Source organism: Numida meleagris, chromosome 4 (assembly GCF_002078875.1).
Source record: "Numida meleagris isolate 19003 breed g44 Domestic line chromosome 4, NumMel1.0, whole genome shotgun sequence".
Taxonomy (NCBI): Eukaryota; Metazoa; Chordata; class Aves; order Galliformes; family Numididae; genus Numida; species Numida meleagris.
The window spans coordinates 88,469,495-88,481,903 of NC_034412.1; the positions used below are offsets into that span (position 1 = coordinate 88,469,495).

General features: G+C 38.1%; 1 long non-coding RNA gene across 1 annotated transcript; it reads right to left on the minus strand.

The window, feature by feature from the left end:
* On the minus strand, window positions 1,433-11,260 carry LOC110397446. The gene is made up of 4 exons (XR_002437784.1): window positions 11,114-11,260; window positions 9,017-9,097; window positions 6,998-7,070; window positions 1,433-1,605 (listed from the first exon to the last, which is right to left on the minus strand). It is a non-coding gene; the product is annotated as an uncharacterized LOC110397446 (long non-coding RNA).

Below are 12,409 nucleotides of genomic sequence, written 5' to 3' on the forward strand. Positions count from 1 at the left end.
CCAAAAGGGTGTGATATGCTAGGCCCTTCACTTCCTCATCTGACAATAAAAATCATAATCAGAAGCATCTTCCTCATAATTACTGAGACTTATGTGAAAGTGAATATGATATGGTGTGCACTTTGGGAACTATTTACAGGTTTATGACCTCTGAAGCTCTATTTACTTCATGAGGTTTGGACAATTGCTGTGTCTTTTTCATGTAGAGATAAGATACATTTTTCAAAACCTGCCTTTATGTGCACTTTAAATCGCAGAAAATTGAAAAAAATGATGAATCTCCTTTGTTTCTAATTGGGCTGTGAAACCTTACACATCCATTAACTCACCTACATGAACTCTCCTGCTCTCAGACAGAAGACCTGTAGTGCTGTACACGAACAGACACAAATTCCAGAAGCAATTCTGCTTGTCATGTATAATGGGGAATTCTGGATCCCCCATGTTTTCCCCACAGGGATGGAAATTGTATTAAATACTATAGGATCAGCTGGATTTCATTTTAGAAACAGACAAATTAGGCACGCAAACAAAAAGGCAAAGGCCATCTCTGAAATATATTGTTTATGCCATTATCTCTAATTACTAACTTTTTTTTAAATTTCTTTCTAGCCATGACTAGGCTCTGCCTTACCGACATAAAATTCATAACATTTCATTGAAATATTGAGTGCTTCACAAGACTCCCTGGGCAATCTTCCTTTTCCAGAAATATATTGACTTCCTGAGGAATGATGAAAGGATCTGACTGCACAGTTGTCTAACGGCACTTTTCTTTGATGTACTTAGAAGTGTCATGCGTTAAAAGACTAAACAACCCAATAATTGCTAGACAGAACTGAAGTAGGCCTGGAAGTTGCATTATGTCATGAAAATTGTGACAAGAGATGTAAAAAAATTACTTTAGCTCAATCATCTTCACAGTCTAGCTCAAAAAAGTGAAAACCTGAAATCATTGCTCCAGATCTCGGAGCCTTGATGACTCTGATGCTTTGGGCTAAATGGATGAATGTGGGTGTGAGAACAATGCTTTAAACAACGTGTTTTCCAGGTAGGCAGCTCAACACTTCTCTAGGTAATCACTTGTGCTCTTATCTAAGGCAGTTGCTATTAGTGCTCTCAAATCATATTCCCTGCAACAAAAGCATAGATCCTTACTAATCCAGGATCAAATTTTGGCATTTGATTTAAATTAGTGGGAATTTCTGCAGAATGAAAAGTTCACCTGTTGTTCTTTATGTTCAGCATCAAATTGGCTTTTCAGAAGTACATCAAAAACAGATTTTTTATAAGATACTGTAATAAAGCCCAAACCAGTTCTGTAAGCAGGTTCTGCAATAATCTCTGCTATGTTGGACTTTCCAGACATAAAGGAGATCATTAATTTCTCATAATTATCAGAAGAAAACAATATAGTTATTTGCCACAGAATTGATTTTTACTCTTAAAGCAGTAAGAAGGCATAGGCAATGTCCACAGGTGGTATCCAAAAAGTCAGTGCTTCCTTCATCCTCCAGCAATTCTTCTCAAAGCCATTGAAAGCAAGTAGCTTGGAAGTGAGCTGAAGGTGTCTTTCACAGCCAACCAAGAATGCCAAAAGCATGCCTATAGAAAAAAAAAGCAACAAATAGGGAATCTGACTATAGCACAGAATTTGCTAGACTATATCCTGCCATTAGGAGTGGGAATGGTAGTTCTGGTATATTTTCCTAATGTGTTTTATGCTATCTACCCACTAGATGGTAAAGATAAATAATTCCAAACATATCCGTTGGACCAGGCTCCTCAACAAATTCACAAGCAAAAAGGCAGGACCAATCTGTGCAAGCAATTTTACAAAACAGACAACCAAATGTGCTCCATGCACTGGCACAGGCCATTGTCATACTTTATGTGGATATAAAGTGAAAGAAAGATTTATGGAAACAAAATACTAAAATGCCTTTGTATCTGTCTATAAGGAATCACCAAAATCAGTGAAACATACAAGAAAGTAGAAAAATACTGTAAAAAAAAAAAAGTCTACAATCTGGTAAATTTTGATACTTTGATACTCTAATAAAAGTGTAAAATGAGATTGGGAGTTGCTGTGGAGTACTCGAAAACACCTGATTTTTGTTTGACCCTATCAGAATGGGGGACCCAGAGGAGAAATGTATCTCAACTAGTGATAAGGTAAATGATAAACTCTCAATGCCAGATACTTGATATTGACATAATAACAATCAAGTATGTAGGCATTATACCGCATGTTTGTGAATACCCAGCTAAAGTTGCATTATTGGTATATATTGGCATTAAATGACTGGTTTCAGAGTATGGAAAGTTAAGGGCAATATGTTGTTCAGTGATACTTTAAACTGCTGTTAATATGGGGAAAAAATCGCATAGAACTCTAATTTGAGTGGGTATGATGCATGCCGAAGATGCTAGGATAATATGTGATAGAGACCTATGGAAAAGACGTGCAATCACTACAGTTTACAAAGCACCACAGATGGCTCACCGAATTTCAATAGCACTGGAGTGCCTGATTCCTTTAAATTCTCTTGAAATCCACAGAACACAGTCTAGTGGTGTTACAATGCAATGTGTTCCCAAATTATATCAAATTGAAATTCAAACATGGGTGGCTGCACCAGTGCATACTAATAGAGCAAAGCACTCATACCCCCTAATCCTCCCTGACGCTGTTGGCTTACATTTTTCTCTCTAGTGTCTTATTATTCACGTTCTCACTACCCTTATAAATTTTCATTGATGTCTCTTCTCTCTTACTTAAAATGAAAACATCTGGATTAAAGCAACTAAATTCACCCTGTCAGTTTTGCATACACTCAATAATTCTTTAAAACAGAGCTCTCAGACTCTCTGTATTTTCAAACTTCCTCCCTGCATTTTCAAAGCTTCATCATGAAGGAAACCCAAACTCCCAGTGGATGATTTGACTTTCCTGTCATGTTCCTTTGAATGATTTGTGCTCGAATGTAAATATAGTCTATCTGGTTTGGTATCTGTTAGCAAGCTACAGATTCACAAATAAATAGAGCTACATGGCTACATAGCCTACATCTTTTATTAACAACAAATTGAACTGAAATGATCCTCAACCAGAGCAAGCTTTATTTGCCAGGTCTGAGCCACATAGGTGTTGTCAATCCTCTGTTCAGCCTCTTGCACAGAAACATTAGTGGGTCTTAGCCCAGCATGGAAAGCTTTGTCCAATGATAAGACCAGTTCCACCACAGTTTTTTGGTTTTTTTTTGACACCAGTGAGTTATCTTTCCTGTATCTCTCTTTAGTGTGTTGACACCAAAACTGCATTTTTAATTTTCTTTCTGAGACATTCTCCTCAGCAAGGCATCTACAGGGCACTATCAAAGGAAACAATCTGTGTCACAAACAATTAGAGGGAAATTATCTCAGAATCACTATGAAATGTGGGCACTACTTGTGGAATAAAAGCTTAATAGAAAGAAAACACAGGAAAATTCCATTTTAACCTCAGAGATGACTGGAACAATCCTTCAAATCTGAGAGGAAAACTATGTATGCCAAGCATCCTTATCAGAAAGGACATTACTTTTCTCCTCCAACATCACCCTGCAAAAGGAAGTTCATGAGCCAAAGTGAGCAGGTCAGCTGAAACCTAATTAATATTACATTCTATCCGGAGGTTTTTGATAGCAAAATTCTGGCATAGTCTCTCAAGGCCCAGATGCACTCTGTCTACCTGTGAGGGGACAACTACATTCTCTCTCCATCACGTCTCCTCAACAGCTTTTTACATTTTGCAGTCTCAAAGTAGCACAAATTACTTACGGCTCCTCTATACCCCAGAAGTGTACAATGTAAAGGTGTTGGTCAGAGTGGAGCTGCAGCAAATTTAGCCAGGTTGTACAATGAAAAGGTACCCACACTGGCAAGAGATGCAGCAAATAAATGCTTCTTGTTCCACAGTGGCCCTGTATTATGAGGCCTTCTACATAGTTTGGACAGTGAGATATTGCTGTGAGATGTGCCTCGGCTACTGGTTCCCAGCAGATGCACTCCTTGAAATCATATTTAATAAAATTGTAATTCAAGCAGAGAAGAGAAGGATGGCTGTAACCAAAATAATTTTAAATCCAGTATGTCACTAGTCCTTTCATCTAGGAGGAAGTGCTAGCCACCACTGACAACTGTAAGACTTCTTCTAATATACAGCAGTCTTTATCGTCTCTACCAGTAAAAAATGATTTTTCCTCAATTTTTCTGTTTTTTTCCTTAGGCTTGGAAGGATTTGAGGGGCCTTCATTTTTTTTTAATCCAAAATGGAAGATGATAGCCACCAAACTATCAACAGCTCAGTAACTAGTTATTTCCAATGCCTAAAAGTGTTCTTATTATGTTCTTCATTTGTCAGCACAAATTTTAAGTACACCAAAGTCCTAATGTCGATTTTGTGAAGTTTGTGACTGCACTAGCCATAGCCTCTAGCTGAAATACTGACATTTATATAAACCAGAATAAGTGTGCACCTGAATAGAGGATTTCTGTTCAGGCCATACCTGTCAGCAGAACTGCAAGAGCAACACTAATGAGCCTCTATTATTTCTTCTGCAATTTCTGCTTTGTTAGCACTTCTTACGTTGGCATCATGCAAAATCTCTGCAAAGTCCTTTCTTCCCTCCCCTGCTCATACCAGAACTGTGGCAATGTTTGTCTTTGCAAGTCAGCTCTTTGTATAAAACATGGGAAAGCAGGACCTGAGCCAACAATGGCTTCAGATCCCAGGAGAGGTCTACAGACATTTTGTTTAGACCTTTTGTAGGTCTGATCAATGACACTGGAATAAACATGGGAAACAAAGACCCCCATTACCTCCTTCTGGGTTTATCCTGGGATCAGTAGTAGACAAGGCACCACCAAAGGCATGGGCTTTGTCACAGATTTCTCATTCTAAAGAAAAACTAGCAAAGCTGCAGCATCAAAAGTTCAATAGACTGCTTGGCCAAGGCAAGGTAAAGGAAAATGGAAGCACAACACCAGAAATAATAATCTGCATTCCACGTTATTGTAGACAAAGGATCAGAAAAGTATTAGAGAAAAGGAATTGAGAAAAGGATCGAACGCCTTGTTCCTTCTCCAGCTTTCTTGCTCCAGCTATGGTGAAAGCAGAGAGCTATGTGAAATGCTGCAGGGTCTCTTTGCACATAACTCTTTTACCAGTGCCTTTCAGGACTCACTGTTTTTCAGGCCTCTGATAATTTTAAATATATATTTTATTCCTCTCCAGGCCCTAGCTTATTTGATCTGTTAGAAAGCACAACTCCAGGGCTTACCAGGGGCCAGTGGACCCTGTTCAAACAACAGAGAAGGAGATAAATCCTTTCACAAGGAAAGAAAAGCTGATACCTTCTCCAGGAACCTATTCAGACTGCATTGGCAAGGCTGGAATCCCAGAGTTCTCAAACAATGTTTATTAAAGGGCTGTTTTATTCTAGATTTCTGAGCTACCCACCGCAGTGCATTATTGCTGACAGAGGACGCTCAATAGCGTGAGCTGCAGACTCATGCTGCCACATGCAAGTGGCAGATATAAAAGGAAAGTATCTTCCTCAGAGATCACAGAATCATTGAATATCCCAAGTTGGAAGGGACCCATGAGGATTACTGAGTACAACTCCTGACAAAACTGCAGTGCTGAACTTCAATATCTTGTACCCAGTACGACAAGCCAACTGACATGATTCATACTCCTCCCCAGGCCTGCATTCAGCCCCTTCATTTCTTATTTTCACTGTTGGTATGGATCAGGTGGCAGCTGGAGAAAAGAGGTCATCTTCCAAGTGCCATTAACCTTCTCTTTGTTAGTGTCTGTCTGTTAGTTGCCTGAGCATTTGCATACAATGTGAAAATCCCTGTTCATGTTAACCAAAACTGTAAATCCTGTTCCATGCAAGCAGTTTTGAAAAATCAAAGTTCTTTTAACAAGCTAGGAAATATTTTCTTAACTTCAAGTATTTAATTTTATATTTATTCTTTAAGTTACCACACATTATCTTAATTTTCAGGTTGCTTTCAGCTGGCAGATAGCAATCTTTTCAAAATGTTAATAAAGGTTGCTTCAAATAATTTCAAAACTTCTTAGAAAAATCTCTATTAAAAATCATGAAACAGGTATCTTCTTACGTCCATGTTTAGCTTCAGCTGATTATTGCCAGAAAAAAAAAAAAAAAAAAAAGAAGAGTAGAAATGCCCTGATTAAGTCTTATTATAAAATGTCAGGGAAGTAGTGTCTGCAGGGATGAGAAGCAATTAAATGTTCAAGTAAAACAATCAAATGTAGGAAAACGTGATCTGAAAGTCAAAAGTCATAGGGTCAGCAGAGAAAATCATGCAAAAAAGAAAAAATGTGAGTATAAGTTAGCAAGAAATAAAGACTTTGGGGGACTCTGAGGTGCAAAGAGCTGATTAGTCTCCTTTGTGAAGAGAATAAATGGAGGATAACATAGAAGAGAAATGCAATTGCCAGGATGACGATCAGAGAGATGTGAAGCTGACAAGTAGAAAAGAGATGTAGAGACCAAAAAAGGAAAAAAATGAAAGTGCCACAGTAATATGTTTTGGTCTTACTTCTGTGTAAGAACAATAAAATTAGCTGCCATAAGACAGAAGGATGCTTATTGGATGCAGTTCAAATATATCCATAACAGTTTTTAAGGTTGTTGCCATCAAGCTGTCAAATGTTGATATTTTTAGCAAAATCATAATTTCATGGTTTTAGGCTACCAAAGGTATTTCACATTTTTTGAGAGCATATAGGAAGAAGTAGATAATGTAAGGTTGATCAATTCAACCATACATTATCAGCGGTCCCTTTGTTTGCTGAGAGATTCACTTTCATTCAGATCTCTGCATATGGAGCATTCTATCAATAGCTACCAATTCACAGTCAAAAGAAAACAAAATACATAGATTTTGAATGCAAAAAACTTCATTTTCAGACACCTACCTCCAGTACAATAGGGGATACGTATCATTCATATTGAGATAAAGTTTTACTCTTCATGAAAGGAAAGCTGAACCTGTAGATGAATCACATGCATCAAAGACAAGTTAAATCAAATCCATTCCACTGAAATTTTTGCTATCATCTATTAAGCAGATGAGAGAAGTAAGAAATTAAAATAAGCTCTTAAAATATTGATAAGCCTGGAGTTGCTGGGACAAAGATTCTTTGCTTTCCCTTTAATTTTATATGATGGTTTCTCACATACCACTGGCTCTGTTTGTTTAGAAATATATTCAGGTCTTACAAAGACTTCTGAAAAGGCATAATGAGTTCCGTGATTTGCATAAAGAAAATTGTATTTAGAAATGTCTGTTCCACTTTTTTAAAGTAATAGAAAAGAGTTTCTACTCAGTTGCATTTCTTTCTCCCATTCTCTGTGAAGGATAAAGGATTCCCTTTGATCACTCCAACTTTTTCCAATCTTTGCTCACTTCACATTCAGATGCTTCAGTTATATCTATCCTCTCCCACAGCAACATTGGGTTTCATTTCCTTAATACTGACACGTGCTAAAAAAATTCTGAGATCTATAACTGCTGCAGTTAATGGGAAGTGCATACCTCATTCTTTCCCTTCAGCCTGAGTCATTCTGGAGGAATAGCAGGAACACTTTTGCACTTTTGGTATTAAGTCCTCCTTCACAACAAGACCTGTGTGAATTATACCACTATACACTCCCGCAAGATAGCTCCCTCTAATGTGTTTGCACAGTATGTATATGCAGGAAAATAAGCTCTTTTTCTTTTCCATCTGAATGTTAGTCTAGTGAAATACGAGTATTTTACAAAAAAAAAACATGTTGACTACCCTCAAATGAGGCCACAAAACATATGTGGGCATGCGAGGCTAGCTGGGGTGGGCAGTGACATTCACACCAAGATCCGCATTAAGTTTTCTCCTCATCTAATTGACTGCAAATTAACTGGTTCCTTCTGTGAGCAGCAAGGGTGCTTTCTGGCTAAGAGGGGGAACAAGCCAGATAATGCAAAGGGCAGCCCAGTTCAATTGGCTAATCATTGCATGCATGCACGAGTCAGGGACTGCAGCTTTTGAGTTCCAGCTCTGATGCTGATCCTCCTTAAGGAAAAAGCTCAACGCTGTCAGAGCACAGCAGCTGCACTCCTGCACAGCTCCTGCATGCTCCAGGATAAAGGCAGGGAAAATTAGCCCTTTCTGACAACACTAAGTAGATCTGGCGTATGGATGGAGGAAGGGCAGTCATACTGACCTCAATCTCCATGGGAAGAATGGGAAAAAACTTTCTCCATCTTCAGTAGTTACTCCAACACACAGAGACCTGTGGCTCAAAGTAAGATTTCATGACAACAGAGGTGTGATCAGTCTTTTCCTTTCTTTACAGTGAATTTTCAATGCAAGATTATGCTTTTTTGATACTAAGGTTTTAAAGACACCTGGAACAGCATCTGTAGAATCATAAACATACCAGCTATATGATTAAAGGTTCTTCAATTATCTTCACTCCATGCTACCCAGGCACTTTCTGTGACAATGTACAAGAGATCATGCACAACGGGGCAGAAATAGTTTCAATTTATCTTGACCCTAGTCAATTTGTCAAGATTCTACTGCTGTCAAGAAATGGCAAGTAGAATTTTTTCAATTTTTTTTCTTTGCTTTATGTTTTATGTGCTGATACAAAATGTACAAAACAAAAATTATGGTTTTGTTGGACTAAAGATGTTGTGACAGAAGAGATCTTTTAAATCCACTCGTTGTAGCTGTGCTCCCGCCTTCGTGTTGTTATGTGTTCGTTTACTTTTAAATTGTTTTGTATTTTACGTGTAGATAAAAGTGAGGTGTAAATCTCTAAAATCACTGGAGAGATCTTTCTCAAAAGGATGGCAGTAAATTAACACTTAAAGTTCTGCACCAAACATAAGTCAACAAACATCATAACAATCTGCATGGTCTTTCTGAGGTATTGCTATTAGCACTGACCTTGTAGCAAGCTGGAATGTGTGCCAAGTGATAACTCTTCTGAGTGACTGTCAAGGCATAGCAACGTGGCATTTTGCAATTCTAAACAGAATTATGGGAAAAAAAATGACTTTGCGTTAGGAGTCCTCTTGAGAAGTACTCACATTTCTAAACTGCATTAGACTCAATCTGAAGAAAATACAAATTTGAACAGAAGAATAATTTTTTGCACAGAAAAGAAGGAAGTAACACCATTCAGCTGCAGCCTCTCAGAAATATTCATAGTGCATATTGGCTGCACCAAAGAAGAGAGCTCAGCAGGGAACATCTGTCCTCAACAAAACACTGCAAGTGTCTTGTATATGTCTTTATTGGCCCTTTGATAGACTTCAGACATCTTCCTTATTAATGGAGTATTTGAGAGTCTATTGCATGTGCTCTCAGGCTCTCCATTCTTGCTATTGCATAGTTATAATATGTAAATCTCTTAATTTTTATATTTTCATATTATCACTTCACCCTTCCACGAGATTCCTGTATCACAGAAATCTTAAGAGCTCATTAAGCTCAGCACAGTGGAGCTCTGAAGAGGAGAAGAAAGCACATGTGATATTAAATATATATATATATATTAAAAGGCCTTAGTTCAAGAACCCTTTCTCTAGAATTACTTTACCTTCTGGTTTTCCTGGTTACTCTTGCCAGAATTTCATGTAGGGAAGTGGTTCTCTATGCATGACTGAACTCTACAGGGTCTATTTTGTTGCTGGCAGCTGCTGTCTCCTTATGAGTACATCCCCAATTTCTTGTTCTCATACTGAGGATGAATGACAAGGTCTAGCAGCGTTAAAATTCACAAAGTATTCCTCCACCCTGGTATGCCCAAATAATGGAAGCTTGTGCCTGGAGGTTCTGTAAAGCTGCTTTAATGCTGAGCATCAGTTTATTGCGCCTCAGTGTGTTTAATAGAAGAAAATCTGAATTTTGTTCCTTAATATCATTCCAAGGATGGACAACTTTGTCATGGGGAGTGGGCTTTCCTTTGTTGCAAGGGGGAGCAGATATCCCTGGTTTATGCCATAGCACTGTGCTATGATTCATATTATGGTTTACAAATCATGTTTTCCCACTGCTGTTTGACTGACAGCTGGATTGATGAACACTGGACTTGCAAAGTGCTTAAAAAATTATTTCCTCCTCCAAAAAAGAAGCATTGCAGTCCCTTATCCTCACACAGTCTTTGCAATGAGAAATATTTTTTTCTGAAACTGCCGTGAATACTTGGCAGCTTTACACACATTCATGTTAAGATCTTCCTCGAAACCCACATAGAAAGAAAACATTGTTTAAAAGCACATTTTAAACCTATGTATCAATTAAACGTTGTCCTGAATTAAGAGGTTACTATGTCTCATTAACATGAAATTTTAAGGGATGAACTCAATGACTGTAACAAAACCAAATAACCTACTTAAAAGAATCGTCAGCCACCTATCTATCACCTGCATTTTGTTTTCCAGCATACCTAAACTGCAATTGTAGTGACATAACGAAATAACCCACTATAACTCAGGGGTTATTTTGTTTCTAGTGTTGTACCAAATTAGGTGGTGAACATTTCAGACCTTAGCAGATTATAGCATCCATAGCTCTAGTCCTGCAACACCTTCTGGGCATGCTTGGCTTCAGTTGTACATGTGGGGGTTAGTTAAACTGGCGGAAGTGTCATTCCATCAGGTTCTCAGTTGAGCAGCCAGGTGCAGAATTGGGGCTTTACTGGAGCCAGCTAACTGGTTTGGAGGCTTATTATTCCACGGTGCCATTGAGTAACACTCTATCTCCACATTAAACCAAGTGAAGGTTTTAGTTCGACAGCTGCCTGGAGGTACCATGAATTGTTCATAGTGACACATTACAACACCACTGGCAAGACTTTGGATCTACACTTCTCAATGCACACTGCCAGTCTTCAGTTAATAGCAATAATTTTGCACATAAAAATATATTTTGATAAGCAAAATCTCCTTTGTGCCTGAGAGCTGAATAGTTTGGTGTTCTAGCTACAAGTAAGCAGTTTACTGCTGCTCTGTTTCCACACACACTTTTCTCCATACCTACCAACTCTGTTATGCTCTTATTTTCCTCTTCAAGAGTATTAAGTACTTCTCCAAAATGTTGTGAACCAAATTATCTTCCTGATAACTTTTGTCTAAATCTCATTTTTACTGCCAGGATTATTCCATATTCACCTAATTACAATGAGAAGTAATTTTTCCAGCTATTTTGTGTTTATCAGTCAAGCAGTCATATCCCTGAAAAAGAAGGAATTATGTGAAAATATTCTTTTACTCCAAAGAAACTGTGAGATATAATCACTGAAATGTTTCTGCTTCAGAAAAATACAGTGCACTAAACTAAATGCTGGGTAGTACAGGCCCTATCAACTGTAGCTAAAAACAATCACATTTAGCCTGGTGAGACATGTGATCTTTTATTTGTATGTGTAATTAAAAACAATTCACCATAACAAACATTGCTCATGTGTCTTTTCTCCATCCGAGTGTCTGTGCCTGTACAACCTGCTTGTTGTCCAGGAAAGGAGAACAGTAAAGCTAAGTCCTTGAGATAGCCTACGTATTCAAATCCTTAATTACAGATTTAGGTGCCTTAAAAGATTCTTCTAAATTTGGAAGCAAAGTCCCAGATGTCTGCATATCATAATTACATTCATCCTCAGCCTGCTATGAAAAAGGAGCAGCACCTCTTTACTCTTCCACTCTGGCTTTCCCTCAAGGGTGAAGTACTTCAAGAAGTTAAATTTTTATTTATTTATTTTTAGAGCTGGGGATTCTGCCTCCATCTTTCCTCCTTCCTTGTTCAAAAATTTCCCCAGTATCTAAACCTGGCATGCTATCTGCTGAGAGCTCTTTGAACTTATTTTTCCTTTTCTCACTACCTTTTACTCTTCTTACTACCTTTACTCCTTTGATCCAGGTGTCCAGTAACTGTCATTCTGTCCTTTGCTGTCTTCACTGGGCTGTGCTACCCCTCCTTCTTTTACCATCCGCATAATGTCCCAGGTAGCTTTCCCCTCTCTATTTCACAGCATGGTCTTCCGCATTTTGATCTTCCTTTATGTTAGCACACCAGGTCCTCTTGTAATCAAGGTTTCTATTTTTCAGGCACACAGGCACACCAAAGAACATCTGATTTGAAATGTCACCCATAATCTTGTTTTCCATTCCAAGCATATTATGAATTCCTCCAAAATTTGGTGCACCACATTCTGCTCTCAGTTTGCTAACATAAATCTTATTTTCATCCTGGCAGTAATTCCAGATTTACAGTGATGTAAAAAAATATATTTTTGCACTAAAGCTTTATTTGCTAGGCATTCTCTTTTATTTAAGCAGT